Below are 27,797 nucleotides of genomic sequence, written 5' to 3'. Positions count from 1 at the left end.
ATGCTCCTATGCGTATATACAGCTCACCCTCCTTTTATTATGCGCACAATACTCACATAACCAAGTCTGAGCTCGCATACATCCAAACCGCAAATGCACTTCAACCGAACGTCGTTCGTTCGGCTCCCAACCGTGCGCCCGGACGTTCCACCCGCACACTCAGAACTACAGGACGTTACAGGGCGGATCGGGCGAGGGCGCGCCCAGCCACACGAGCCCGTATTAAGAGGGGGTGTTGAAGAAAGTGTAACTGGGTTCGGTCTTCATAAATGTACTTTTGATATTTGTAGGCCTAGCACATGTTAAAGTGTGATAAAGAGTCAAAATAAAATGTTGAATACCTTAAGGGCATGTTACACCGGGTATATTTATGTATTAGAGTCAAAGATATTCCTACCCTTGTGCCTTCGTTCTGGTCATGCGCCCATTCAAACCCCAAATTTCCTTCGGGCGGGCTGGGTCATCCTGTGTCGTGTCGTGTGTGGGGGTGCCCGGGCACACGTGGGCGTGCCGAAAATGTTAATTCATGACCGCCCGTGTGCCTTCTTTGTTCGGGTCGTGCACGCATGGAAACCCCAAATTTCGTTCGGGCGATTCGGGTTGGCTTGCACAAGACGGGTCGGGTCATGTCGTGCCTGCGTGGGTGCCCCGGCACACGTGGACGCGCCAAAAATTCTAGGTCGTCACCACCCGTGTGTCTTCTGCACATTCACGTGGCCCGTTTACCTGACGCTCCCTCGGGCCTTCGTTCAAAACATGCACCCATGGAAAACCCAAATTTCGTTCGGACAGTGCACACATGGAAACCCCAAATTCCATTCGGGCGGGTCGGGTCGTGTCGTGTGTGGGTGCCCGTGCAAACGCATTCAGGCAAGTCAAGTAGGGTCGGGTCATGTCGTGTCGTGCGTGGGTGCTCGGGAACATGTGGCCGTGCAAAAATTGTTAAGGCATGACCACCTGTGTGCCTCCTGCACGTTTGCGCGACGCATTTTCCCGATGCTCCGTCGTGCCTTCCTTCAGAACGTGCACCCATGGAAACCCCAAATTTCATTCGTGCGAGTCGGGTCGTGCCGTGCGTGGGTGCTCGGGCACACGTGGTAGTGCCAAAAATGCTAAGTCATGACCCCCCGTGTGCCTTCTACACGTTCGTGCGGCCCATTTGCCCGACGCTGCCTTGTGCCTTCGTTCGGGTCACGCACCCATGGAAACCCAAAATTTCGTTCGGGTTGTGCATACAAGGAAACCCTAAATTTTGTTCGGGTCGGGTCGTGTGTGGGTGCTCGTGCAAACGCGTTCGGGCGGGTCGAGTCGGCTCGCACAAGGCCAGTCGGGGCGGAGGGAGGTCGAAGCGTTCCACCTCGAAATACTTCTTCCAGATAGCCCCCACCATCGATGTAGTAGCAAGCCTCCTCCCCGTTGGACCGCGAATGCATACACAATTGAAACAACAAGTTCCCCCCAACCCTCCCCTCCCCACAGAGAGGCCACCTAGGAGTCCACCCAGACAGCAGCAACGATGGACCTCGATCGCACGATCGCCTACGGCAGCCTCAATGCAGAGGAAACGGAAGGAAACAAAACAACAAGACCAACCGATCCCACAACCTCTCTTAGAAATACCCCTCGACCCTCCACGCCTTGGGAACCCCTCTACGATGGACCTCGAGCGCACGATCACCTGCGACAGCCTCAATGCAGAGGAAACGGAAGGAAACAAAACAACAAGACCAACCGAGCCCACAACCTCTCTTAGAAATGCCCCCCAACCCTACCCTCCCCACAGAGAGGCCACCTAGGAGTCCACCCAAACAGCAGCAACGATGGACCTCGATCGCACGATCACCTGCGGTAGCCTCAATGCAGAGGAAACAAAAGGAAACAAAACAACAAGACCAACCGAGCCCACAACCTCTCTTAGAAATACCCCTCGACCCTCCACGCCTTGGGAACACCTTGTACCGTCTCGATGTTGATTCCGTTCTTCATCGTTGTTTGACGTTCGAGGAAGCTAAATGAGTCTTGAATGACTACCACTCTGACGCCTATGGTGGTCACATGACTGGTTATGCTACTCCACAAAAAATCCTCTGTGTTGGTTATTTTTGGCCCTCTATTTTCAAGGATTTCATTCTCGTTGTCCGTTCTTGTCCCGCGTGCCGAAAGAAGTATATACCGTGTGGGTGGTCCCGGGCGACCCAACAAGCAAGCGAGCCGACAGGCAAACCATCACACAGGTGGGCGGTCGAACGTTGTAAACGGGCGGACCGACGGTTGTGTGTGCGTTGGTGGGTTGGTTGGACGCCCCCACGCTATGAGGTGAATGCATATACATAGGCGGAGGCGAGTTGGAGTTTGACAAGCAATTCGGCGAGCAACAAGTCGAAGTGCAAGCTGAAGTCTTCAGGAGTTCAGTGGTTAGGCGTGCGGATGTGCCCGCACGATGAGCGGACCGAAGGGTGAACAAGGCAAAGAACCAGGCGGCAAGTTCGTGCAGGGCGACACGGGCGTGTGCGCACTCCGCACGGACACACGTTTGGGCTGAACGAAGAGTTTAGGCAGGACGACACAGTGAGTGCGTCTGCCGAATGAAGAGTGGTTGAACAGGAGGGCGTGAACAGAAGTTCGTGCAGGCGGTACTACGTGCGGCCCACCGAACGAAGGGAGGTCAACACCGTGAATGAGAGTTCGGGTGAGAGGTGACACGGGTACGTGTGCACCCGCCGAATGAAGGCACGGGTGGCTGAATGATAATGTCGGGCAGGGTAACACGGTGAGGGTGCCTGCTGAACGAACGGTGAACGAGTCGGTTAGTGAACGATGGGTGTGTGCGGTTTGTGAACGAAGTGCGGCCGATGTGCGGACGTGACGGGCAAGCATGCACGGGTGACATGGGTGGGTGCCCCAGTTGGGAAAACGACATGGAGGTTGAACGAACGCGTTCAGGGGTAAACAGAGACTTGGGCAAAACGTGCAGCGACCGTTCAGGCATGCCGACGAGCTGAGCAACCGAGTTTGCCAAAGTTGTAAAATTGGCTAAGTGTAAATTCGGGGTTTCCTCAAGATTTAACTTGTATATATATATTGATTATTCGGGCAAACTCATTATAGGGAGTTGCCCCTCCCTTTATATTGTTGTGCATTTATACATGTTAATGTCGTTAATGGTGAATTTTTATGGTTTTCACTGTGTATAAAGGAAAACTTAATACTTGGTAGAGAAGAAATAAACTAAGTACAAATGTTAGCCGTAGTCCACAGTCATAAGTATTGGTGAGAAGAAAGTGATCGGTGGTGCCGCACCTCGCTATAGTGCATTTGGAAGAGTACCGTCAGTGTAGGGGCGTGACAGGGCAGGTCGTTTGGGCGGGTCATTTAAGAGCGTTCGTGTAAACTCGTTCGGGCGGGTCGTTTGAAGGTGTTCATGTAAACTCGTTCCGGCGGGTCATTTGAGGGTGTTCGTGTAAACTCGTTCAGGCGGGTCGTTCGAGGGCGCCCGTGTAAACTCATTCGGGCAGGTCGTTCAGTGTGAGGGCGCGCCCGGGCACACGAGCCCGTATCAAAAATGCTAAGTTGTGACCTGGGGTGGGCTTTGTGCACGTTTGTGCAACTCGTTTGCCCAGCTCTCCCTTGTGCCTTCGTTTTGGTCGTGTGGGTGCCCATGTAAACTCGTTCGGGTAGGTCATTCGAGGGCGACCGTGTAACCTCATTCAGGCGGGTCGTTCGAGGGCGTTCATGTAAACTCGTTCGGGCGAGTCATTAGAGGGTGCCCGTGTAAACTCATTCGGTCGGGTCATTCAGTGTGAGGGCGTGCTCGAGCACACGAGCCCATATCAAAAATGCTAAGTTGTGACCCGGGGTGGGCTTTGTGCACGTTCGTGCAGCTCGTTTGCCCGGCTCAACCTTGTGCCTTCGTTTCGGTCATGTGTGGGTGCCCATGTAAACTCGTTCCGGCGGGTCGTTTGAGGGTGTCCGTGTAAACTCATTCAGGCAAGTCGTTTAAGGGCATCCATGTAAACTTGTTCGGGCGAGTTGTTTGAGGTCATTCGTGTAAACTCGTTCGGGTAGTTCGTTCGAGGACGCCCGTGTAAACTTGTTCGGTCGTGTTGTCCAGTGTGAGGGCGCGCCCGAGCACACGAGCCCGTATCAAAAATGTTAAGTTGAGACCCGGGGTGCGCTTTGTGCAGGTTCATGCAGCGCGTTTTCCTGGATCTCCCTTGTGCCTTCGTTTCGGTCGTGTGGGGCGCCCATGTAAACTCGTTCGGGCGGGGCATTTAAGGGAATCCGTGTAAACTCGTTCGGGCGGGGCGTTTGAGGGCATCCGTGTAAACTCGTTCGAGCGGGTCGTTCGAGGACGCCCGTGTAAACTCGTTCGGGCAGGTCAAACGAGGGCGCCCGTGTAAACTCATTCGGTCAAGTCGTTCAGTGTGAAGGCACGCCCGGGCACATGAGCCCGTACCAAAAATGCTAAGTTGTGACCCGGGGTGGGCTTTACGCACGTTCGTGCAACTTGTTTGCCCGGCTCTACCTTGTGCCTTCGTTTCGGTTGTGTGTGGGCGTCCATGTAAACTCGTTCGGAAGGGTCGTTTGAGGGCATCCGTGTAAACTCGTTCAGGCGGGTCATTCGAGGTCGCCCGTGTAAACTAGTTCGGGCAGGTCGTTAGAGGTCGCCCGTGTAAACTCGTTCGGGCAGGTCATTCGAGGTCGCCTCTGTAAACTCGTTCAATCATGTCGTTCAGTGTGATGGCACACCCCGACACATGAGGCCGTATCAAAAATGCTAAGTTGTGACCCGGGGTGCGCTTTGTCCACGTCCGTGCAGCTCGTTTGCCCAGCTCTCCCTTGTGCCTTCATTTCGGTCATGTGGGGCGCCCATGTAAACTCGTTCGGGCGGGTCATTTGAGGGCGTCTGTGTAAACTCGTTCGGGCTGGTCGTTCGAGGGCACCCATGTAAACTCGTTCGGGCGGGTCATTTGAGGGCGTTCGTGTTAACTAGTACGGGCAGGTCATTTGAGGGCACCCGTGTAAACTCGTTCGATCGAGTCATTCAATGTGAGGGCATACCTGGGCACACGAGCTCGTATCAAAAATGCTAATTTGTGACCCGGGGTTGGCTTTGTGCACGTCCGTTCAGCTCGTTTGCCCAACTCTACCTTCTGCCTTCGTTTCAATCGTGTGTGGGCGCCCATGTAAACTCGTTCGAGCAAGTCGTTTGAGGGCGTCCATGTAAACTCGTTCGGGCGGGTCGTTCGAGGCCGGCCATGTAAACTCGTTTGGTCTAGTCATTCAATGTGAAGGCACGCCCAGGCACATGAGCCTGTATCAAAAATGCTAAGTTGTGACCCGAGGTGGGCTTTATGCATGTTCGTGCAGCTCGTTTGCCCGACTCTACCTTGTGCCTTCGTTTCGGTCGTGTGTGGGCGCCCATGTAAACTCGTTCGGGTGGATCATTTGAGGGCACCCATGTAAACTCTTTCAGGCAAGTCATTTGATGGTGTTTGTGTAAACTCGTTCGAGCAGGTGATTTGAATGTGTTTGTGTAAACTCGTTCGAGCGGGTCGTTTTCCATGTAAACTCGTTTGGGCCGGTCGTTTGAGGGTGCACGTGTAAACTCGTTCGGTTAGGTCGTTCAGTGTGAGGACAATCCCGTATCAAAATTGCTAAGTTGTGACCCGAGGTGGGCTTTGTGCACGTTCGTGCAGCGCGTTTTCCTGGCGCTCCCTTGTGCCTTCGTTTCGGTCGTGTGTGGGCGCCCTTGTAAACTCGTTCAGGCGGGTCGTTTGAGGGCGTCCTTGTAAACTCATTCAGTCGAGTCGTTCAGTGTGAGGGCGCGCCCTGGCACACAAGCCCGTATTGAAAATGCTAAGTTGTGACCCGGGGTGGGTCGTGTGCACATTTGTGCAGCTCGTTTGCCCGGCTCTCCCTTGTGCCTTCATTTTGATTGTGTGTCGACGGACATGTAAACTCATTCGGGTCGGGTCGGGTCAAGTCGTGTGAGGGCACCCATGAAAACTCGTTCGGTTGGTTTGGGTCGGGTCATGTGAGGGTGCCCATGTAAACTCGTACGGGCGCAGTTTGCTTTTCGTGTGAAAAGTAGTATGGTAATTGAGATGTTTGTCCGGTTCTACCTGAACGATGGCCTTGGGTCATTTGTAGGGTGGCCGATTTTCATCTATTCTCCATCCCCACTCGGTAGCACACGAGCGGTAATGTTGGCCATGCTCGTCTTGGTCCCTTGGTCGGCTTTTTGTGTGAAAGGTGGGTTGGTAATTGAGTTTTTTTTCGGGTTTTCCTGAAGAATGGCCTTGGGTCATTTGTAGGGTGGCTGATTTTCATCTTCTCTCCATCCCCACTCGATAGCACATGAGCGGTAATGTTGGCCATGCTCGTCCCAGGAGGCATATGTGAACAATTCCCCTTCTGCTCTCCAAGTTCTTGGAGTTGTATGGGTTGTTGTGGTGTGGCTCTCGGGCTCGTCCTGGTCCCTCGTGCCCATCCAAATGATACAAGTGATAGGTTTTCTTTTCGTGTGAAAGGTGGGTTGGTAATTGAGTTGTTTTTTCGGGTTTGCCTAAAGAATGGCCTTGGGTCATTTGTAGGGTGGCCGATTTTCATCTTCTCTCCATCCCCACTCGGTAGCACATGAGCGATAATGTTCGCCATGCTCGTCTCAGGAGGCATATGTGAACAATTCCCCTTTTGCTCTCCAAGTCCTTGGAGTTGTATGGGTTGTTGTGGTGTGGCTCCCGGGCTCGTATTGGTCCCTCGTGCCCATCCAAATGATACAAGTGACAAGTTTTTCTTCTGTGTGAAAGGTGGGTTGGTAATTGAGTTGTTTTTTCGGGCTTGCCTGAACAATGGCCTTGGGTCATTTGTAGGGTGGTCGATTTTCATCTTCTCTCCATCCCCACTCGGTAGCACATGAGCGGTAATGTTGGCCATGCTCGTCCTGGGAGGCATATGTGAACAATTCCCCTTATTCTCTCTAAGTTCTTGGGGTTGTATGGGTTAGTACGGTGTGGCTCCCTAGCTCGCCCTGGTCCCCTCATGCCCATCCAAATGATACAAGTGAATAGGTTTTCTTTTCGTGTGAAAGGTGGGTTGGTAATTGAGTTGTTTTTTCGAGTCTGCCTGAAGAATGGCCTTGGGTCATTTGTAGGGTGGTCAATTTTCATCTTCTCTCCATCCCCACTCCATAGTACATGAATAGTAATGTTGGCCATGCTCGTCCCGAGAGGCATATGTGAACAATTCCCCTTCTGTTCTCCAAGTTCTTGGATTTGTATGGGTTGTTGTGGTGTGGCTCCTTGGCTCGTCCTGGTCCCTCGTGCCCATCTAAATGATACAAGTGACAGGTTTTCTTTTCGTGTGAAAGGTGGGTTGGTAATTGAGTTGTTTTTTCGGGTTTGCCTGAACGATGGCCTTGGGTCGTTTGTAGGGTGGCCGATTTTCATCTTCTCTCCATCCCCACTCGGTATCACATGAGCGGTAGTGTTGGCCATGCTCGTCCTAAGAGGCATATGTGAACAATTCCCCTTCTGCTCTCTAAGTTCTTGGAGTTGTATGGGTTGTTGTGTTATGGCTCCCTTGCTCGTCTTGGTCCCTCGTGCCCGTCCAAATGATACAAGTGATAGGTTTTCTTTCCGTGTGAAAGGTGGGTTGGTATTTGAGTTGTTTTGTCGAGTTTGCCTGAACAATGGCCTTGGGTCATTTGTAGGGTGGTCGCTTTTCATCTTCTCTCCATCCCCACTCCGAAGCACATGAGCGGCAATTTTGGCCATGCTCGTCCCTGTCCCTCATGCCCTTCTGCTCTCTAAGTTCTTGGAGTTGTATGGGTTGTTGTGGTTTGGCTCCCTGGCTTGTCCTGGTCCCTCGTGCCCATCCAAATGATACAAGTGATAGGTTTTCTTTCCGTGTGAAAGGTGGGTTGGTAATTGAGTTGTTTTTTCAGGTTAACCTGAACGATGGCCTTAGGTCGTCTGTAGGGTCTCCATGTCTCGCCCAGGCAAAAACCACAGCCTCGGTGCGGGGAACTTGGGTTTCCATGTCGCAACATGATGAAAATAGCCCGAGTTTATGGAACTCATGGTTTCCATGTTGCGGAACGATGAAGAACCGCCCAAGTCTTGCGAAATCGGGGTTTCCATTTCGCAACGAGGTGGAAACCGCTTGCCTGATCTGTCTCTAGTGTTGGTTTTAACCCTATACAGAAATTACCTGCATACGAATTCTTAAACAAAGAAAATAAACAATGCGAGAGCATAACCCATAAAACACATATGCACAGAGATTTTTCCCTGGATCCCAAAACCGGGACTACCAGCTTGATTTTTCATTATGTTCCTTTCAATGTTACAATACATATTTATACATGTCGAAGCATCCAATACCATGGACCGAAAACCATCGCATCCAATACCATGGACCGAAAACCATCGCGTCCAAAAAACATGTGCGAAAATCATGCACAAAACCATAGGTGGGTTCGCCCAACCTAACATATGGTCCAAAACCAAAATTTTCCGGGGAAAGAATATAACACAACCCAACAATCTCCCACTTGTTGTTTTCTTTCCACAGGGGGCCACAGGAGAGCTTAGTCATTTTTTCAGCCCTGAGATTCTCATTGCTTCTCTACACCAAGAGAACTTCTCAGAGCTCACAGATTTTGTCAATGCATCTGCAGTATTCTTCAAAGTGTCCACCTTTACCAGCAACACCTTTCTGTCTTCTATTATATCCCTCACAAAGTGATACTGAACATCAATGTGCTTTGTCTTTGAATGATAAGTAGGGTTCTTTGCCAAGAAAATTTCACTTTGGCCGTCACAGTCTATTCTTATAGCTCCCTGTACTAACCCCATAATTGAACACAATCTCTGCAACCAAACTGCTTCCTTGCTTGCATGAGTGGCTGCCATATATTCTGCCTCTGTAGTTGATAGTGCCACTACAGATTGTTTCTTACTCATCCAACTGATTGCACCTACAAATAGGTTAAACACATACCCACTTGTAGATCTTCTCTGATCCAGATCTCCAGCCCAGTCTGCATCAACAAAGCCATGAATATCCAACACCCTGTCCAATCCTGGACTTCCTTGGTAGCACAAACCATAATCACTAGTGCCACGCAAATACCTGAAAAACCCGTTTCACTGTTGTCCAGTGCTCCTTCCCAAGTTTTGACATAAACCTGCTCAATACTCCCACTGCATGTGCAATGTCTGGTCTAGTACAGACCATTGCATACATCAGGCTACCCACTGCACTTGCATATGGAACACGGGACATGTCATCTTCCTCTTCTTGTGTCTTGGGACACTGTTCAGCAGATAACCTCACACCTACAAGAATAGGAACCTTCACCGGTTTACTATCCTGCATATTAAACCTCTGGAGTATTGTCTCGACATACTTCCTCTGGTTTAACCAAAGCTTCCTCTTTGACTGATCTCTTTTAATTTCCATGCCCAAAATATAGTTTGCAGCACCAAGATCTTTCATGTCGAATTTGGAGGACAATTGGGTCTTCAAATCCTGGATAATTTCTTTGTCATTTCCAACCAGCAACATATCATCCACATACAAGATCAGATAAATAATACGGTCACCAATTAATTTAAAATACACACAATGATCTGCTTTGCTTCTGGTGAAGCCAAGTCCCCGTATAAATGTATCAAATTTCTGATACCACATCCTTGGTGACTATTTTAACCCATATAGAAACTTCTTTAACTTGCATACCAGTTCTTTCTTACCCTTCACCGCAAAGCCTTCAGGTTGCTTCATGTAGATTTCCTCTTCCAAATCCCCGTGAAGAAATGTTGTCTTCACATCCATCTGTTCTACCTCAAAATCAAAAGCAGCAGCAACAGATAAAAGTAATCTAATAGAAGTTACCTTGGCAACAGGAGAAAAAATATCACCAAAATCAATTCCCGGCACCTGGGAATAACCTTTTGCTACCAACCGAGCTTTGTATTTCTCCACCTTTCCTTCTGCATTTGTCTTCTTCTTGAACACCCATTTGCTGCCAATGGGTTTCCTTCCAGCCGGCAACTCCACCAGATCCCAAGCCTCATTTTTGTGCAAAGATGCCATTTCATCGACCATGGCCTCTTTCCAGAGTTTTCCATCCTCTGAATCCACTGCTTCCTTCACAGTTCTGGGATCATTATCAGTAACAGAAAAAGAAAAATTTGAACTAAAAGCAGATGGACTATACCTTACTGGCTACCTTCTTTCTCGAACTGATCTTCTCACAGCCGGAGTTTGTGGCTCTTCATCTTCTGATTCCTCCTCTGCTGCAGAGTCTGATTCTTCCTCCTTTGGCTCAAACTCTATCTTCTCAGGTTCCTTTGGTTGGACTTCATGTTGAATAACATCTTTTACCTCTCTGAACAACACATCTCGGTTGTACACAACCTTCCGTGTCACTGGGTTCCAAAGCTTATAACCCTTTAAACCATCCTTATACCCAATAAAGATGCACTTTTCAGATTTACTATCTAACTTGGTTCGTTTCTCCTTTGGAACATGTACATATGCATCACATCCAAATACCCTTAGATGTGAAAGAGAGGGTTTCTTACCAGTCCATACTTCTTGTGGAGTCTTATCCTCCAACGCTGATGAAGGTGATCTGTTGATCAGGTAACATGCAGTATCCACCGCCTCTGCCCAGAATTCCTGTCCTAACCCGGCACCACTGAGCATGCTTCTTGCCCTTTCCATCAACGTCTTGTTCATTCTTTCTGCGACTCCATTTTGCTGAGGTGTATATGGAGTAGTCTTCTGCCGTGCTATACCACACTTCTTACAAAATTCTTCAAATTCCTTGCTGCAAAATTCTCCACCATTATCTGTCCTCAGCACCTTTATCTTCTTCTCTGTCTGATTTTCCACCAGAGCCTTAAATTCTTTAAACCTGTCAAAGACTTCAGATTTCTTCTTAAAAAAATATATCCATGTATTCCTTGAGAAGTCATCTATGAATGATACATAGTACACAAACTTACCCAGTGATGGAACCTTCACAGGTCCAAACACATCACTGTGCACAAGTTCTAATATATGTTTCGTCCTCTTACCACCAGAGGGGAAACTCACCCGATTCTGCTTCCCATATACACAATTTTCACAGAAATCAAAATCCAGAGAGCTATTATTCATACCTTCTACCATACCTTTACCATGAAGTATTTGAAGGCCCTTCTTTCCAATATGTCCAAGCCTTTGATGCCACAACATGGTCTTCTCTCCAGAGACCACTAGATTCTCTACTCCATTTTCAGGAACCATAGAACTATTGCACCCATCAACAACAGTGCTACCTTGCAGCTTGTACAGAGTTCCAATCCGAATTCCCCGCATTAATATCAGTGCTCCTCGAACCATCTTGCAAGTATCTTTCTCGAACACTGTCTTTACACCTGCATCATCCAACTTGCTTACAGAAATCAGATTTCTGACCAATGCAGGAATATGTAGAACACCCGGAAGTGTTCTAACCCTTCCACCTTGCAACTTCAACTTTACTTTTCCCCAACCAATGATTCTAGCCTTCTTATCATCTCCTAAGAATACATCACCACCATCGTATTTCTCATACTCGCAAAACCACTCTCTATGGGGAGTGAAGTGAAAGGATGCACCTGAGTCAATCAACCATGCTTCATGATCTACATGTGTACTTGAAGAAGCCAGGTACACATCCCCACCTTCATCTGAGGTGGTTTTCGCCTCTGCAGAAAGAGCATCATCAGATCCCTTTCCTTTATTAGGAGCTTTAGATTTACAATCCCTTCTGAAGTGCCCTTCCTTTCCGCATTTCCAGCACACCACCTTTGTAGGTTTTCCTGGAGATTTAGATCTCCCACTCGATGACTTATTTTTGTTTCTGTTCTGGGACCGTCCTCGTACAGACAAGGCATCACCATTCTGGTTGTCCATATTTTTCTGTCTCATCTCCTCTGTCAGCAAGGCTGAGACTATTTCATCAAACTGCAAAGCAGTTGCATTGCTACCTATTGCAATAACTAGACTATCCCACGAATCTGGTAGAGAACACAACAGACTGATGCACTTATCTTCATCTGAAATTTTAATATCAACAGATAATAACCGACTTACCACAGTATTAAACGCATTCAGATGCTCTGTCACCAAGTCTCCATCTTTCATCCTCAGGTTATACAGCTTTTTCCGCAGGAACAGTTTATTCACCAGAGACTTAGATTGGTACAAAGTCCCTAACTTGACCTACAAAGCCTTTGCCGTAGCTTCCCCTGATACATTCAGCAATACTGAATCCGAGACACACAATCGTATTGTGCTCTTTGCCTTCCGATCCAACTTCTTCCATTCTTCATCGGTCACTCCCGATGGTTTAGTACCCGGATCTACCGCGATCCACTAATCTTTATCCACCAACAGATCCTCCATCTTGAGTTTCCACAACTCAAAATTCTGACCATTGAACTTCTCAATCTCTATCTTTCCACTGCTCGCCATCTTCTTTCACCACCAGAATCGTTCTCGCAGATCTCCCACTGAACAGGGTCTACCACAGGCCCGAGCGAAACCCCTCAGCAACAAAGGCGTCCCCTTGAAGCCAAAACAGCTCTGATACCAAATGTTGGTTTTAACCCTGTACAGAAATTACCTGCATACGAATTCTTAAACAAATAAAATAAATAATGCGAGAGCATAACCCATAAAACACATATGCATAGAGACTTTTCCCTGGATCCCAAAACCGGGACTACCAGCTTGATTTTTCATTATGTTCCTTTCAATGTTACAATACATATTTATACATGCCGAAGCATCCAATACCATGGACCAAAAACCATCGCGTCCAAAAAACATGTGCGAAAATCATGCACAAAACCATAGGTGGGTCCGCCTAACCTAACATATGGTCCAAAACCAAAATTTTCCGGGGCGCTGCCCCGGACCCCATAAAGTGGGGTTACGGGTGCCCTTCAAACCCCCTATTAACTACGTGGAAAGAATATAACACAACCCAACATCTAGAAGTTGGGGTTTGCATGCCTCGTTGCCACGGAAGCCATCCAAGTGCGGGGAAAGCTGGGTTTTCGTGCCCCGCCGTAACGACAGTTGCACAAGTGTGCAAATCTAGGGTTTCCATGTCCCATTGCGCCGGAAACCTCTACCACGTAGGGGGGACATGGGGTGTTAGGTATTCGAGTCGAGAGCGCCTGAGAGAGTCGAAAGACTGAACCCATAGTACAGGCGCGCCTTGATGTGTGCCAGGCGCCCGTGTTCCGTTATATGCGACTCGGGTGAGTGTTCGGTTATATGCGAAGACTTGGCACGGAATTCGCTTATGTGCGACAGTGATGGGCGCACTCATAGCGGGCGCGTCGTGTTGGGTAAGGCGCCCGCCCTTTGATACGTGCATGATGGGCGAGTCACCGGCGAAAGGCACGCGGGCGACGCGTGTTGGGTGCCCAGATGAAAGAGGTGACCATGTGCGGACGAGTTAGGACGCGGGCAGGTGTGCGATGTGCGGCGACGGGTCTAATCGGCTAAGTGTTGGAGCCGACCCATAGGTGCGATGATGCACACGAAGGGACGTGACGTTTCGTTTGAATGGGGTGTGTCGAGGTTATGTGGCAGGTGGGTCAGGCATGCATGATGATGGAGACAACCCTTTTTATCCCCTAGAGACACAGCCCTCCCTGAGAGACACGGCCCCTGGGCGAAAAGACCTGTATAAGTAAGGAGGATGGCGTTCAACCAAGGGACATGGATCTCAGACTTCCACATCGCAGAACAAGTGCGAAGGAAGAGAAGGACGCGGGTAAAACGGCCGCACCGACGGGCGGATTACAGCGGACAGGTTGGACTTGGTAGTGCGGACAGGCAGAGCGGGTCGAGTTACCGCGCTGGGCAGGCAGGCCACACTGCTTGCGGGCCATGTGCCCTTACTATGGCCCGCACCGACCTGCAGAGTTTGGGCGCCGCAGAATGGAAAGTCGGGCGGACAGGTGGCATACTTGGGCCCAGGTGACACCGGTCGAAGTTCAGGTGTGGAGTTGTGTTTTGCAGACCGCGGGCAGTGCAGCACAACCACACAACACGACAGGATGAAAGAATAATTGAAGAAGATAAACTGATGATAAGTTATTTTCAATGCATTGTTAAGAACACTTATTGGAAAATCGTCTGTGTTTTGAAGTAGGTGCAGGCCATGTAAACTCGTTCAGGCCAGTCTTTTGATGGCACCCATGTAAACACGTCCGGGCGGGTCATTTGAGGGCGCCCGTGTAAAGTCGTTCGAGCGGGTCGTTTGAAGGCGCCCATGTAAACTCGTTCGGGCCAGTCATTTGAGGGCACCCGTGCAAACTAGTTCGGGTCGGTCATTTGAGGGCGCCCATGTAAACTCATTCGGTTGGGTCATTCCGTGATAGGATGAGACTGGCCACACATGCCCGTATTAAAAATTCTAAGTTGTGACCGTGGGTGGGCCTTGTGCACGTTCGTGCAACTTGTTTGCCCGACTCTACCTTGTGCCTTTGTTTCAGTCATGTGTGGGCGCCCATGTAAACTCGTTCGGGGGGTTGGGTCGTGTTGTGTGAGGGCGCCCATGTAAACTCCTTGATTTGGGTCGAGTTGGGTCGGGTCCTATGAGGGCGACCGTCTAAACTCGTTCGGACAAATCTAGTCGTGTCGTGAGAGGGCGCGCCCGGGCACACAGGTCCATGTCAAAAATGCTAAGTTGTGACGTTCGGTCTGTTTTCCCAACGCTCTCACGTGCCTTCGTTTGCCATGTAAACTCGTTCGTTCGGGTTCGGTCGGTTCGTATCACGCCCCTGCACTGGCGATAATCTTAAAACCGCACTATAGGAGGTGCAGCGCCACCGATCCTTTTCTTTTTAACAATACTAACAATCGTGGACTATGCCTTACTTCTATACTTAGAATATTTTTCAACAGCTAAGCATAATCTTTCATTAAACACACAGCGGAAACTTTCACATCATTAACATATTATCACCATTAACATTCAAGTGCACAGCGGAATATCATGGGAGGATAATATTCAAAATTACATGTAAGCTTTACAACGGAGGGAAACCCAAAGTTTCTCCTCACTTATAAAATTCACCTTCCTGCATTGTCGTGCAGCCTTGCCCAACCACCCGGTAAAGTCACCTCGAGCACACTTCACCGCCCCCGCTTGTCGTTTCGTCCTGTCGCCCATCATCGTTCACCCGTGCACGATTCACCCGTTCACCGGCACCCTTGCCTGTCACACAAACTCGCCTTTCCTTCGGGCGCGACCGCCCAAACCATTCCACCGTTTGCCCGTGCTCACCGTCGCAGGTTTCCTCGTTTCACCACGCTCGGGCGTGCTCACCCAGCTCGCCCTCCAACCGCGTTCACCAACCAATCATCGACCATGTCATCGTGTCGGGCACGCCCGCATGACTCGCCCGTCGGCACACTCTGCACGCCCAACGTTCGCGTTCACCCAACACCCTCGTCGGTTCACCCGCTAGTTCTCTCGTGCACGCCCGCCCGAGCTCACCTAGCCCAGCTCGCCCTTCATCGTGCGCTCGCACCTCCGAACGACCCGTCGTTCTACCAACTCGGCTGCCTACCCACGATGCCCGTGTGCACCCGTCCATTTGTTGCCTGACCTGTGCTCTAACCAACCAACCGTCTTACTGTCATTTGCCTGCGCCCTGCGATCTACACGCTCCTCCGCGGCCACCACAGTGACCTCAACCTGCGGCTAGGGTGCCTAGGCCCTTACGTCCGCCTGCACCTTTCGCCCTTGTTTCAAAACTTCCAACCTACAATTTCTGCGCCTAAGAGAAGGCTCTAACTCGCATTTTTTTGGATGAACTTGGATGATGAATGAGGCTCCTCCTCATCGCCATACTTATATGTGTTCGCCCGCCTTTGTGGTCACGTCGACCTGGCCAGCGAACCCACTAATTCAGCATTTCAACCATTTCCTGCATGTCGGCTTTGTGGTTGGGCGCCCCCACCCGAGACCACCTCGCCCTATAACCTTCGTTCAGCCAACACTTAGGCATTTTTACTCCACAGCCTCGCGTTTTCCATCTGCAATTGCCCAGCTCGCCCGCGCTCCTCCATCGTGCGCTCTCGCCCAAACTGTTTGCAGCTTAGGGGGCTTACAAGTTGAGTTGGGTCGTGTGAGGGCGTTTGTGTAAATGCGTTTGGTCGGGTCGTTTAAGGGTGCCCGTGTAAACTAGTTCGATGGGGTCGTTTGAGGGCCCCCGTGTAAACTCATTCAGGCGGGTCGTTTGAGGGCGCCCATGTAAACTCGTTTGTTTGGGTCATTTGAGGGCACCCGAGTAAACTCGTTTGTTCGGGTCATTCTGTGTGATGGCATGCCCAGGGACACGGCTCTCCCTTGTTCTTTCGTTTCGGTCGTGTGTGGGTGCCCATGTAAACTCATTTGGGCAAGTTGGGCCGTGTCATGAGGGCACCCATCTAAACTCATTCAGTCATGTCGGGTCGGGTCGTGTGAGGGAGCCCGTGTAAACTCGTCCAAGCGGGTCGGGTCTAGCCGTGTGAGAGCAAGCCAGGGCACATGGGTCTATTTCCAAAATGCTAAGTTGTGACCGGGTGTGGGCCTTGTGCACGTTCGTGCAGTCTGTTTGCCCAACACTCCCATGTGCCTTCGTTTGCCATGAAAACTCATTCGATCGGGTTGTTTGAAGGCGCCTGTGTGAACTCGTTCGGTCAGTGATTCTGTGTGAGCGCGCACCTGGGCGGACGTGCCCATATCAAAAATGCTATGTTGTGACCGGGGGTGGACCTTGTGCATGTTCGTGCCACCCATTTCCCTAGCTCTCCCTTGTGCCTTCGTTTCAGTGAAGTGTGGGCGCCCATGTAAATTCGTTCAGGTGGGTTGTTTCGTGTCGTGTGAGGGCACCCATGTAAACTCGTTTGGTTGGGTTGGGTCAGGTTGTGTGAGAGCGCCTATGTAAACTCATTCGGGCAGGTCGGGTCGTGTGAGAGCGCCTATGTAAACTCGTTCGGGTGGGTCGGGTTGTGTCATGTAAGGGCGCGCTTGGGCACATGTGCCCATGTCAAAAATGCTAAGTTGTGACCGAGGGTGGGCCCTGTGCATGTTCGTGCAGTCTATTTGCACAACGCTCCCTTGTGCCTTCATTTGCCATGTAAAATTGTTCAGTCGGGTCGGGTCGTGTCTTGCGTGGTTTCCCGTGTAAACTCGTTCGGTCAGTTCGTTTGAGGGAGCCTGTGTAAACTCGTTCAGTCAGGTCGTTTTGTTTGAGGGCACGCCTGAGCACACGTGCCCATATCAAAATTGCTAAGTTGTGATCGGGGGTGGGACTTGTGCACGTTCGTGCCACTCGTTTTCCTGGCTCTCTCTTGTGGCTTCGTTTAAGTCTGGTGTGGGCGCCCATGTAAACTCGTTTCGATGAGTTGGGTCATGTCGTGTGAGGGCGCCCATTTAAACACGTTCAGTTAGGTTTGGTCGGGTTGGGTCATGCAAGGGCGGCCGTGTAAACTCGTTCAGGCGGGTCAGGTCGTGTCATATGAGGGCGTGCTCGGGCACACGGACCCGTGTCAAAAGTGTTAAGTTGTGACCGGGGTTGGGCCTTGTGCATGTCCGTGCGGTCTGTTTCCCCAGCGCTCCCATGTGCCTTCTTTTTCCATGTAAACTCGTTACGTCATGTCGTGTCGTGTCGTGTCGTGTCGCGTGAGGGAGCAATGTAAACTCGTTCGGTGGGGCCGTTTGAGGGCACCCATGTAAACTCATTTGGTGGGGTTGTTTGAGGGCACCCGTGTAAACTCGTTCGGTTGAGTTGGTCGGGTAGTGTGATGGCGCCCATGTAAGCTCGTTCGGTCAGGTTTGGAGGGGTTTTCTTTTCGTGTGAAAATTGGGTTGGTAATTGAGATGTTTGTTCGGTTCTGCTTGAAGGATGGCCTTGGGTCATTTGTAGGGTAGTCGATTTTCATCTTCTCTCCATCCCCACTCGATAGCACATGAGTGGTAATGTTGGCCATGCTCTTCTTGGTTCCTCGTGCCCATCCAAATGATACAAGTGATAGGTTTGCTTTTCGTGTGAAAGGGGGGTTCGTAATTGAGTTGTTTTTTCGAGTTTGCTTGAACGATGGCCTTGGGTCTTTTGTAGGGTGGTCGATTTTCATCTTCTCTCCATCCCCACTCGGTAGCACATGAGCGGTAATGTTCATGCTCGTCTTGGTCCCTCGTGCCCATCCAAATGATACAAGTGATAGGTTTTCTTTTCGTGTGAAAGGTGGGTTGGTAATTGAGTTGTTTTTTTGGGTTTCCCTAAACGATGGCCTTGGGTCATTTGTAGTGTGGCCAATTTTCATCTTCTCTCCATATCCACTCGGTACCACATGAGGGGTAATGTTTTCCATGAACATCCCTGTCCCTCGTGCCCATCCAAATGATACAAGTGATAGGTTTGCTTTTCGAGTGAAAGGTGGGTTGGTAATTGAGTTGTTTTTTCGAGTTTGCCTGAACAATGGCCTTGGGTCATTTGTAGGGCAGCCGATTTTCATCTTCTCTCCATACCCACTCGGTAGCACATGAGAGGTAATGTTGTCCATGCTCGTTCCTGTCCCTCATACCCATCCAAATGATACAAGAGATAAGTTTTCTTTTTGTGTGAAAGGTGGGTTGGTAATTGAGTTTTTTTCCGGGTTTGCCTGAACGATGGCCTTGGGTCATTGTAGGGTGGCCGATTTTCATCTTCTCTCCATCCCCACTCGGTAGCACACATGCAGTAATGTTGTCCATGCTCATCCCTATCCCTCGTGCCCATCCAAATGATAAAAATGATAGGTTTTCTCGGCGCTCCTTTGTGCCTTCGTTGTTAAGGTCCCAGATGGAAACCCCAAAACATCTTCATGCCTATGTCGCTATTGTGCCCCTCAATTGTTGGGAATAGAAAACTTTGATTGCGTTGGACAGCCATGTGTGGCTCCATTGGAATTGGCTCCTTGCTATATTGTTCACCTCCTCCCTATTTAGTGGGGAGGGGTTTGCTTTTCGTGTGAAAGATGGGTTGGTTGGTAATTGAGTTGTTTTTTCGAGTTTGCTTGAACGATGGCCTTGTGTCATTTTTAGGGTGGCCGATTTTCATCTTCTCTCCGTCCCCACTCGGTAGCACATGAGCGGTAATGTTGGCCATGCTTGTTCCAGGAGGCATATGTGAACAATTCCCCTTCTGCTCTAAGTTCTTGGAGTTGTATGGGTTGTTATGGTGTGGCTCCCTAAGAGAGTTAGCCCCTTCATTGTTTCGTTTTTTATGGTAATGGTTTCTTATGCTTGTACTCTTTCCATGTTGGACTTGTTGGTTTTGATGCATACGTCTAAGAGGAACATGGAAGGGTTTTGGTTGTAAACCACCTACCCCCTTATTGCTTGCTTTTTCCATCGGGCGATGTGAGGAGCAATTCTCCTTATTGTAAAGTTAAGGGTCAACATTCCTTTCAAAGTGCACATCGTCTGTGGTTGCGTTGGCTTTAAGGTTTTGATAGATGTGGTGGCCCATATGTTTGATCGAGTGGTCGGATTTTTCCTTGCATCTTGTGGGAATGGTATACTTTTGCAGATGGAAATGTTAAGTCACAACGTCTATGGGTATTAGTTGTTTCAATTGTGTATGTGATCTTGGTCCAATGGGGAGGAGGCTTGTTGTGTCAATGGTGGGGCTATCAGGAAGAAGGATTTCGAGGTGGAACACTTCGACCTCCCTCCTCTGCGTGGAGGTGGTCGTAGGTGAAAAGTATTCATTGTCCAGTTGTAAAGTTGTGGGCAATCTCCTAGGTTGCCTCTATGTAGGGTGTGTGGGGTGCAGCGCTGCCCAATCCCTCCTACTGTTCGAATATGTTCATGTCATGTGTAGTGAGCCTCTTGATTTGCATTTATTTTCTTCCTTTGCCTTCGCATTGTGGTTGTCGCGTGCAATCAAGTGATCGAGGTCCACTGTTGTTGTTGTCCTGGTGGACTCCTAGGTGGCCTCGGTGTGAGGCGGGGAAGGTTGGGGGGCATTTCTAGGAGAGGTTGTGGGCTCAGTCAGTCTTGTTTTATTTCCTTCCTTTGCCTTTGCATTGAGGCTGTTACAGGGGACCATGCGATCGAGGTCCACTGTTGTTGTTGTCCAGGTGGACTCTTAGGTGGCCTCTATGCGGGGCGGGGAGGATTCGGGGGAATTTCTAAGAGAGGTTGCGGGGTCAGTGCCTCTTGTATTATTTCCTTCCTTTTCCTTTGCGTCGAGGCTGACGCAAGCGATTAGCGGATCGAGGTCCACTGTTGTTGTTGTCCGGGTGGACTCCTAGGTGGCATCGTTGCAGGGCGGGGAGGTTCGTATGCCCTTTCTAAGATAGACTCTGCGATCAGTGGTCCTCTTTTTATTTCCTTCTTTTTCCTTCACATTGAGGTTGTCGAAGGCAATTGGGAGGTCTAGGTACACTGTTGTTGCTCTCTGGGTGGACCCCTAGGTGGCCTCAGTGCGGGGCGGGGAGGGTTGGGGCTCATTTCTAATATAGAGGCTGCATGGTTTTGGTGATTCTCCATTTATTTCCTTTGCATTGAGGCTGCCGCAGGCGATACTCCTAACTGGCCTCGGTGTGGGGTGGAGAGGTTTTTGGAGGCATTTCTAAGGAAGTGGGTGAGTGATCGCTCGTTTTCTTGTAGGTTGGGAGGTGGTTGCAAACTTTGAAGTGGCCTTGGTGCGTTGTGACTCGGCAGGTCTACCCATTTGCTCGTCTTGTCCTTGGCATGTTGTATGCGTTTCCTTCTTGGGATGCTAAGAGGTGCAAGGTATAAAAGTTTTACATGATATTTTGATATCTCTTTGACTTGATGGGTGTTCAAGTTCGTTGTTGGTAAGAGAGCGCCCAGAATACCCTTTGAAGTGGGAGGGTGCTACCTGGTTGATCCTGCGAGTAGTCATATGCTTTTGTCTCAAAGATTAAGCCATGCATGTCTAAGTATCAACTAATTCAAACTGTGAAACTGCAGATGGTTCATTAAATCAGTTATAGTTTTTTTGATGGTACTGTAATACTCGGATAATCGTAGTAATTCTAGAGCTAATACGTGCACCAAGTCCCCACTCTTTGGAAGGGATGCAATTTTTAGTAAAATTTCGGCGTGGTCTTTCCCACTTCTCCGGTGAACCATAATAACTCTACGGATTGCACAGCGCTTATGCTAGCGATGCTTCATTTAAATTTTTGCCCTATTAACTTTCGATGGTAGGATAGAGGCCTACCATGGCGCTGACGAGTGATGAAGAATTAAGGTTCGACTCCGGAGAGGGAGCTTGAGAAATGGCTACCACATCTAAGGAAGGCAGCAGGCGCGCAAATTACCCAATCTTGACATGGGGAGGTAGTGACAATAAATAACAATATTGGGCTCATCGAGTCTAGTAATTGGAATAAGTACAATCTAAATCCCTTAATGAGGATCCATTGGAGGGAAAGTCTGGTGCCAGCAGTTATGATAATTCCAACTCCAATAGCGTATATTTAAGTTGTAGTTAAAAAGCTCATAGTTGAGCTTGGGTCGTAAAGGTTGGTCCGCCTACTCGGTGTGCACCTACCCTTTCGTCCCTTTTGTCATTGGCGTGCTCTTGGCCTTAATTGGTTGGGACACAGCTCCAGCATTATTACTTTGAAAAAATTAGATTGCTCAAAGCAAGCTTATCTCTAAATACATTAGCATGGAATAAAGTGATAGGAGTCTAGTCCTATTATGTTGGCCTTCAGGACCGGAGTAATAATTAATAGGGAGTGTTGGGGGCATTCATATTTCATTTTCAGAGGTGAAATTCTTGGATTTATGAAAGACGGACCACTATGAAAGCATATGCGAAGGATGTTTTCATTAATCAAGAACGAAAGTTGGGGGCTTGAAGACGATCAGATACAGTCCTAGTCTCAACAATAAATGATGCCGACCAGGGATTGGCAGATGTTGCTCTAAGGACTCCGCCAGCACCTTCTGAGAAATCAGAGTGTTTGGGTTCCGGGGGGAGTATGGCCACAAGGATGAAACTTGAAGCAATTGACAGAAAGGCACCACCAGGAGTGGAGCCTACGGCTTAATTTGACTCAACACGAGGAAACTTACAAGGTCCACACATAGTAAGGATTGACAGATTGAGAGCTCTTTCTTGATTCTATGGGTAGTGGTTCATGGTCATTCTTAGTTGGTGGAGCGATTTGTTTGGTTAATTTTGATAACGAACAAGACCTCAACGTGCTAACTAGCTACGTGGAGGTTCCCCTTCGCGGCCATCTTCTTAGAGGGACTATGGTCGTTTAGGCCATGGAAGATCCTCGATCTAGCCCTTGCAGAAGGGTTGGGTGTCCAGGTAATGAAAAACACCTCCCTCACTCTGAGGTCCATCGAAATCGAAAGTTTCCCTGTCAATGGGCATGAGGTGGCATTATTATCTTGTGCCTTTGCAGTCGAGGGAATTCCTTGTCCTCTTGTGAGCCAACTCCCCTTCTAAAGAAAAAAATAGTGGGTTATGTCTTTGTTTCTCCCTTTGGATTGTGGGTTTTTTCCGCGACTTGGTCATTTCTTGGTTTCGTGGTGTACGTTTTGCGAACATCCCTCTATTTAGTGGCCTTGCGCCATAGATGTATTTGCGGCCCGTGGCTTTATCCAACATTGACTGTGACCCCGTGACAACTCCTCTTTGGAGTTTGATTCTTGATCCCCCTTGACTTTCTCGCTGGAAAGGTTGTTGGGTGTTTTGTACACAGAGGGGTGCAATAGCGGGGTGGGTTTGCTATTAATGTATTTGTTTGTTGTTTGAAGCCTTGTGTCGAGTTGCGGGGTCGTTTACCTCTTAGTAACGTGCTCCAGACACTGGTCTCATCGCGCCCTCGTCTTTTCTAGTTGTCAAGTTTAGGTTGTGATTTATTTGTTTGGTTGTTCGATCGTTGTTTATTATGTTGTAAGCTAGAAAGGGTGTTGTGTCATAATGTACGTGGAAGGGTGTGAAGAGGTGGGATGCTTTGATTGTGTGCCTTGTTTTCTTTCTTTTTGGTTAGGCAACATCTCCTCGACATGCTAGTGAGCCTCTCTTTCCCTAGGATTTTTGTTTCTTTCATGTTGTTTTCTTCCCTTCTTCCTTTTGCCCCTAGCTTTACGAAGAAAATGTAGGATTATTGTGGATTGGTGTTCTAGAATGACGAAAATAGTGTGAGCTCCTGGGGTGGCCACCCTAGTACTTCTCGATCGTCGTTTCTTATAGTTCACCCCTTTTTGTGTTCCTGGGGTGGCCACCCTAGTACTTCTCGTTCGTCGTCTCTTGCAGTTCCCCCATTTTTGTGAAGGCACAAGGTTTTGGAAGCTTGTTCTCGATTTGTGCCTCCCCCTTATGAGCATGTAGCTTCATGTTGTTTTCTTCCCTTCTTCCTTTTGCCCCTAGCTTTACAGAAAAAAGGTGGGATTGTTGTGGATTGGTGTTTAGGAAGGACGAAAATTCGTGCAAGTTCCCGCGGTGGCCACCCTAGTCCTTCTCGATCGCCATCCCCTGCAGTTCGCCCCTTTTTGTGAAGGCACAGGGTTTGCGAAGCTTGTTCAAACTTTGTGAAATGACTTGATAGTTGTAGAATAAGTGGGAGTTGTTTTTGGCACAAGTGAAATACCACTACTTTTAATGTTATTTTACTTATTCCGTGGGGCGGAGACGGGGCACTACCCCTATTTTTGGCCTTAATGTACGTTTCAAGGGTCGATCCGGGCAGAAGACATTGTCAGGTGGGGAGTTTGGCTGGGGCAGCACATCTGTTAAAAGATAACACAGGTGTCTTAAGATGAGCTCAACGAGAACAGAAACCTCATGTGGAACAAAATGGGTAAAGCTCAATTGATTTTGATTTTCAATACGAATACAAACCATGAAAGTGTGGCCTATCGATCCTTTAGATTTTCGGAATTTGAAGCTAGAGGTGTCAAAAAAGTTACCACAGGGATAACTGGCCTGTAGCAGCCAAGCGTTCATAGCAACGTTGCTTTTTGATCCTTCAATGTCGGCTCTTCCTATCATTGTGAAGCAGAATTCACCAAGTGTTGGATTGTTCACCCACCAATAGGGTACGTGCGTTGGGTTTAGATTATTATGAGACAGGTAGTTTTACCCTACTGATGAACCGCATCGCAATAGTAATTCAACTTAGTACGAGAGGAATCGTTGATTCACACAATTGGTCATCGCGCTTCATTGAAAAGCCAGTGGCGCGAAGCTACCGTGTGTCTGATTATCTCTGAAGGCCTCTAAGTCAGAATCCACGCTAGAAGCGGTGCATGTCACTCTTCCACTGTATCTCGACCCGCAGTAGGCCCGTCACTTTGTCGCCTCAAGGGCCCGTGTCATTTGCAACCCGTGATCGTGAAGCATCTCGATCGGGGCAACCTTGAAGTTCAATTCCAAACGGTCGTTGAGAAGAATCCTTTGCATGCGACTTAAATACGCGACAGGGTATTGTAAGTGGCAGAGTGGCCTTCCACTGAGATTCAGCACTTGGTCGCCTCGATTCAAAGCTTCGCTCTTGTCACACATTATTCAAAAAAATGTGGACAACTCTCTCACTCTTACGCCTTTGCCTCGTCCTCCAAACGACAATTTTTTATTGCTCACATCTCATAAATGCTTTGCTTGGGGCAGGGGGGGCGAATTTGGGGTTTCCACATTGCGACTGCGAGAGAAATCATTGGAGTCCGTGGAAAACTTGGGGTTGGTTGGTTCTGTCATGGGGGGTGTTTCCATTTCGCAGCACACAATGGAAAACCAACACAACCCTGTGAAACTTAGGGTTTCCATGTCTCGTCCCTGATGGAAACCGCGGGTTTCCATATTTTACGGCGCAATGGAAACTCTAGGTTTTCAAAGAAGCCCCAACACAGGTACTTGGGGTTTCCATGACGATGGAAACCGGGTTGCAAGTCTGGGGAACTTGGGGTGTTTCAAAACCTTTGCCCAAGTCTGGGGAACTCGCAGTTTCCATGTCGCGGCGCTGTAGGAACCATCGACAAAAACCACCCAAGTCTGGGAAACCTAGGGTTTTCATGTCTCACCCTGGCGCAACTGGAACCACCGACGGAAACCACCCCAAGTCCGGGAAACCTGGGGTTTCCATGTCTCGCCCTGGTGTGGAGAACTTAGGGGTTTCCAGAGTTTCCATGTCGCGCACAGCCTGAAACGCCCGAGAGTCTGTGGAACATGGGATTTCCATGTCGTGGGACGACGAAACGCCACCAAATCTGGGGAACTCAGGGTGCCCATTTCACAGTGCTATGGAAATTGCTACCCAAGTCTATGGACACATGGGGTTTCCATTTCGCATCATGATAAAAGTTGCTACCCAAGTCTAGGGAACATGGGGTTCCCATGTGAACCTTGAGGTCTCCATCTCCCGCCTAGGTGAAAACCACGGCCCTGGTGCGGGGAACTTGGGTTTCCATGTCACAACACGACCGAAATCGCCCAAGTTTATGGAACTCATGGTTTCCATGTTGCGGCACGATGAAGAACCGTTTAAGTCTAACGAACTTGGGGTTTCCATGTCATAACGGGATGGAAATCGCTTACCTGGTCCGTCTCCGAAACTTGAGATTTCCATGCCTCTTCACGACATAAGTCATCCAAGTGTAGGGAAAGCGAGGTTTCCCCACCCTGTCGTGACGACAACCGCCCAAGTGCGCAAAAATCTAGGGTTTCCATGTCCCATCACATTGGAAACCTCTACCACATAGGGGGGACTTTGGGTGTCACGGCGTCGAGTCGGGAGCGTCCAAGAGAGTCGAAAAACTAAACTCGTAGTACAAGCGCACCTTGATGTGCGGCGGGCACCCACGTTCGATTAAATTCGACTCGGGTGAGCGTTCGATTATATGCGACAACTTGGTACGGCATTTGCTTATGTGTGACAGTGATGAACGCACTCATAGCGATCACATTGTGCTGGGTAGGGCACCCACACCTTGAAACATGCACGATGGGCGAGTCACTGGTGGAAGTCGAACGAGCGACCCGTGTTGATGCACGAATGAAAGAGGTGACCATGTGCGGACGAGTTAGGACGCGGGCAAGTGTGCGACGTGCGACGTGCGACGTGCGACGACAAGTGTAATCAGCGAAGTTTTGGATCCTACCCATGGGTGCAGCGATGCACATGAAGGGACGCATGTCAAATGGGGTGTGTCGAGGTTATGTGGCAGGTCGGTCGGGAATGCATGATGATGGAGTCAGCGCTTGTTATGCCCAAGAGACACGACCCATGGGTGAAAGGATGCATATAAGTAAAGGGGATGGCATTCGACTTAGGGACATCAAACTTAGTCTTCCACATCGCAAAACAAGTGCGAAATAAGGCACTGGACGAAAACAGAAGGAAGAGAAGGACGCAAGTAAAAGGGCCACACCGACGAGCAGATCACAAAGGACTGGTCGAACTTGGTAGTGCAGATAGGCAGAGCGGGTCGGGTCACTGGGCAGGCAGGCCATGCACCCGCACTGACGTGTGGAATTTGGGTGTTGCGGAACGACAAGTCAAGGGGGATAGGTTGCATACTTTGGCATAGGTGACACCGCTTGGAGTTCAAGTGTGGAGTTGTGTCGCACAGGTCGCAAGCAATGCAGCACGACAACATGACACAACAGGGTGATAAAATAATTGAAGATAAATTGATGATAAGTTATTTCCGCTAATGAAAAATGTATTACCTTAGGTGTCTAATTGGGATATAGGATTGTTGTAAGAGGCTCCTCCTATACACCAAGATTAATAAAAAAAGTTTTCAAGTCGCTCTTCCCCTCAAGTTCTATGGCAGAGGATTTGTGTAATCTCCCCATTTAGTTTCCTCCATAGTACATCCAAGGTGGATTTCCAGGGGAGGGAATGGCCAAGTCAGTGGAGCAGGTTTCTGTCATCAAAGATTCTGATGGACTTTTGAGGAGTTCTTATGGGATCTGATGGCATTCGCTTGGCATATTTCATCATCCACACAGTTTACCTTTTTTTTGTCGCATTCTGACAACTTTGAAAAATTAGCATTATAATGGGGCCTAAACTTAATTAATTTTGCTCGAGGTGTTGTTCCAGGAATATTATTTGATGCAACACCTCAGTGTAATAGCTCGTTGGAACCAAAAAGAGAAGATCTACAAGATGAGATGCTGAAAAGTGACTTCCAATAGCCGAAGAGAGTATGGTGGACAATTTACCATTTTACTTTAATAAAATTGACTTTAATTAATCATTTAATTAAGGAAAATAATTCATTGGAAGAAATGGGCCAAAAGTGACTTCAATGAAATAAAATAAAATTAAAAGGTCACTTAAGATAAAGTCAATGGAGGAGCTTCTAAAATAATAATAAAATAAGGTGATTCTAGAGGCTTGGAGATCTATCTATTAGATCTATAAAAAAGGAGGAGGTCATTTGGAAACATCTTGGATTTGATATTGTTTCTTGTATGAGAGGTTGAGAACGTAGTTCTCTACTCCATTGGTAACTATAGGACGAAAACCCTCGAGTGATTGAGTGAGATTGGGGGAGTACCCATCTTCCCTTGGTGAATTCATCCAGAATTCACAGGAGAGTTCAACAGCACAGTTCAGTTCATTTCGAAACGGTAGCATAGCAGTGCAGCACATTATCTTGGAAACGAGCAGTACTGTTCAGTTCACTTTGGAACGCTAGCATAGCAGTGCAGCGGATTATCTTGGAGACGAGCTTTTCATCTCAACTCTTTTGGTTG

At 48.9% G+C, this 27,797-nt stretch overlaps 2 pseudogenes; both read left to right on the top strand.

Moving 5' to 3' along the window:
* The first annotated feature begins 20,942 nt into the window (after nucleotides 1-20,942).
* On the top strand, nucleotides 20,943-22,048 carry LOC149242013 (18S ribosomal RNA; annotated as a pseudogene).
* A 1,532-nt stretch (nucleotides 22,049-23,580) lies between these two features.
* Nucleotides 23,581-24,573, top strand: LOC149242012 (25S ribosomal RNA; annotated as a pseudogene; the record flags this gene model as incomplete).
* Between the last annotated feature and the right edge of the window lie 3,224 nt (nucleotides 24,574-27,797).

The sequence above is a fragment of the Pinus tabuliformis genome, chromosome 8, assembly GCF_031772625.1.
Source record: "Pinus tabuliformis cultivar Carrire ecotype Pingquan chromosome 8, CPIR1, whole genome shotgun sequence".
Lineage (NCBI taxonomy): Eukaryota > Viridiplantae > Streptophyta > Pinopsida > Pinales > Pinaceae > Pinus > Pinus tabuliformis.
The sequence above is the reverse complement of the archived record's forward strand: the minus strand, read 5'-3'. Positions and strand labels throughout refer to the sequence as shown.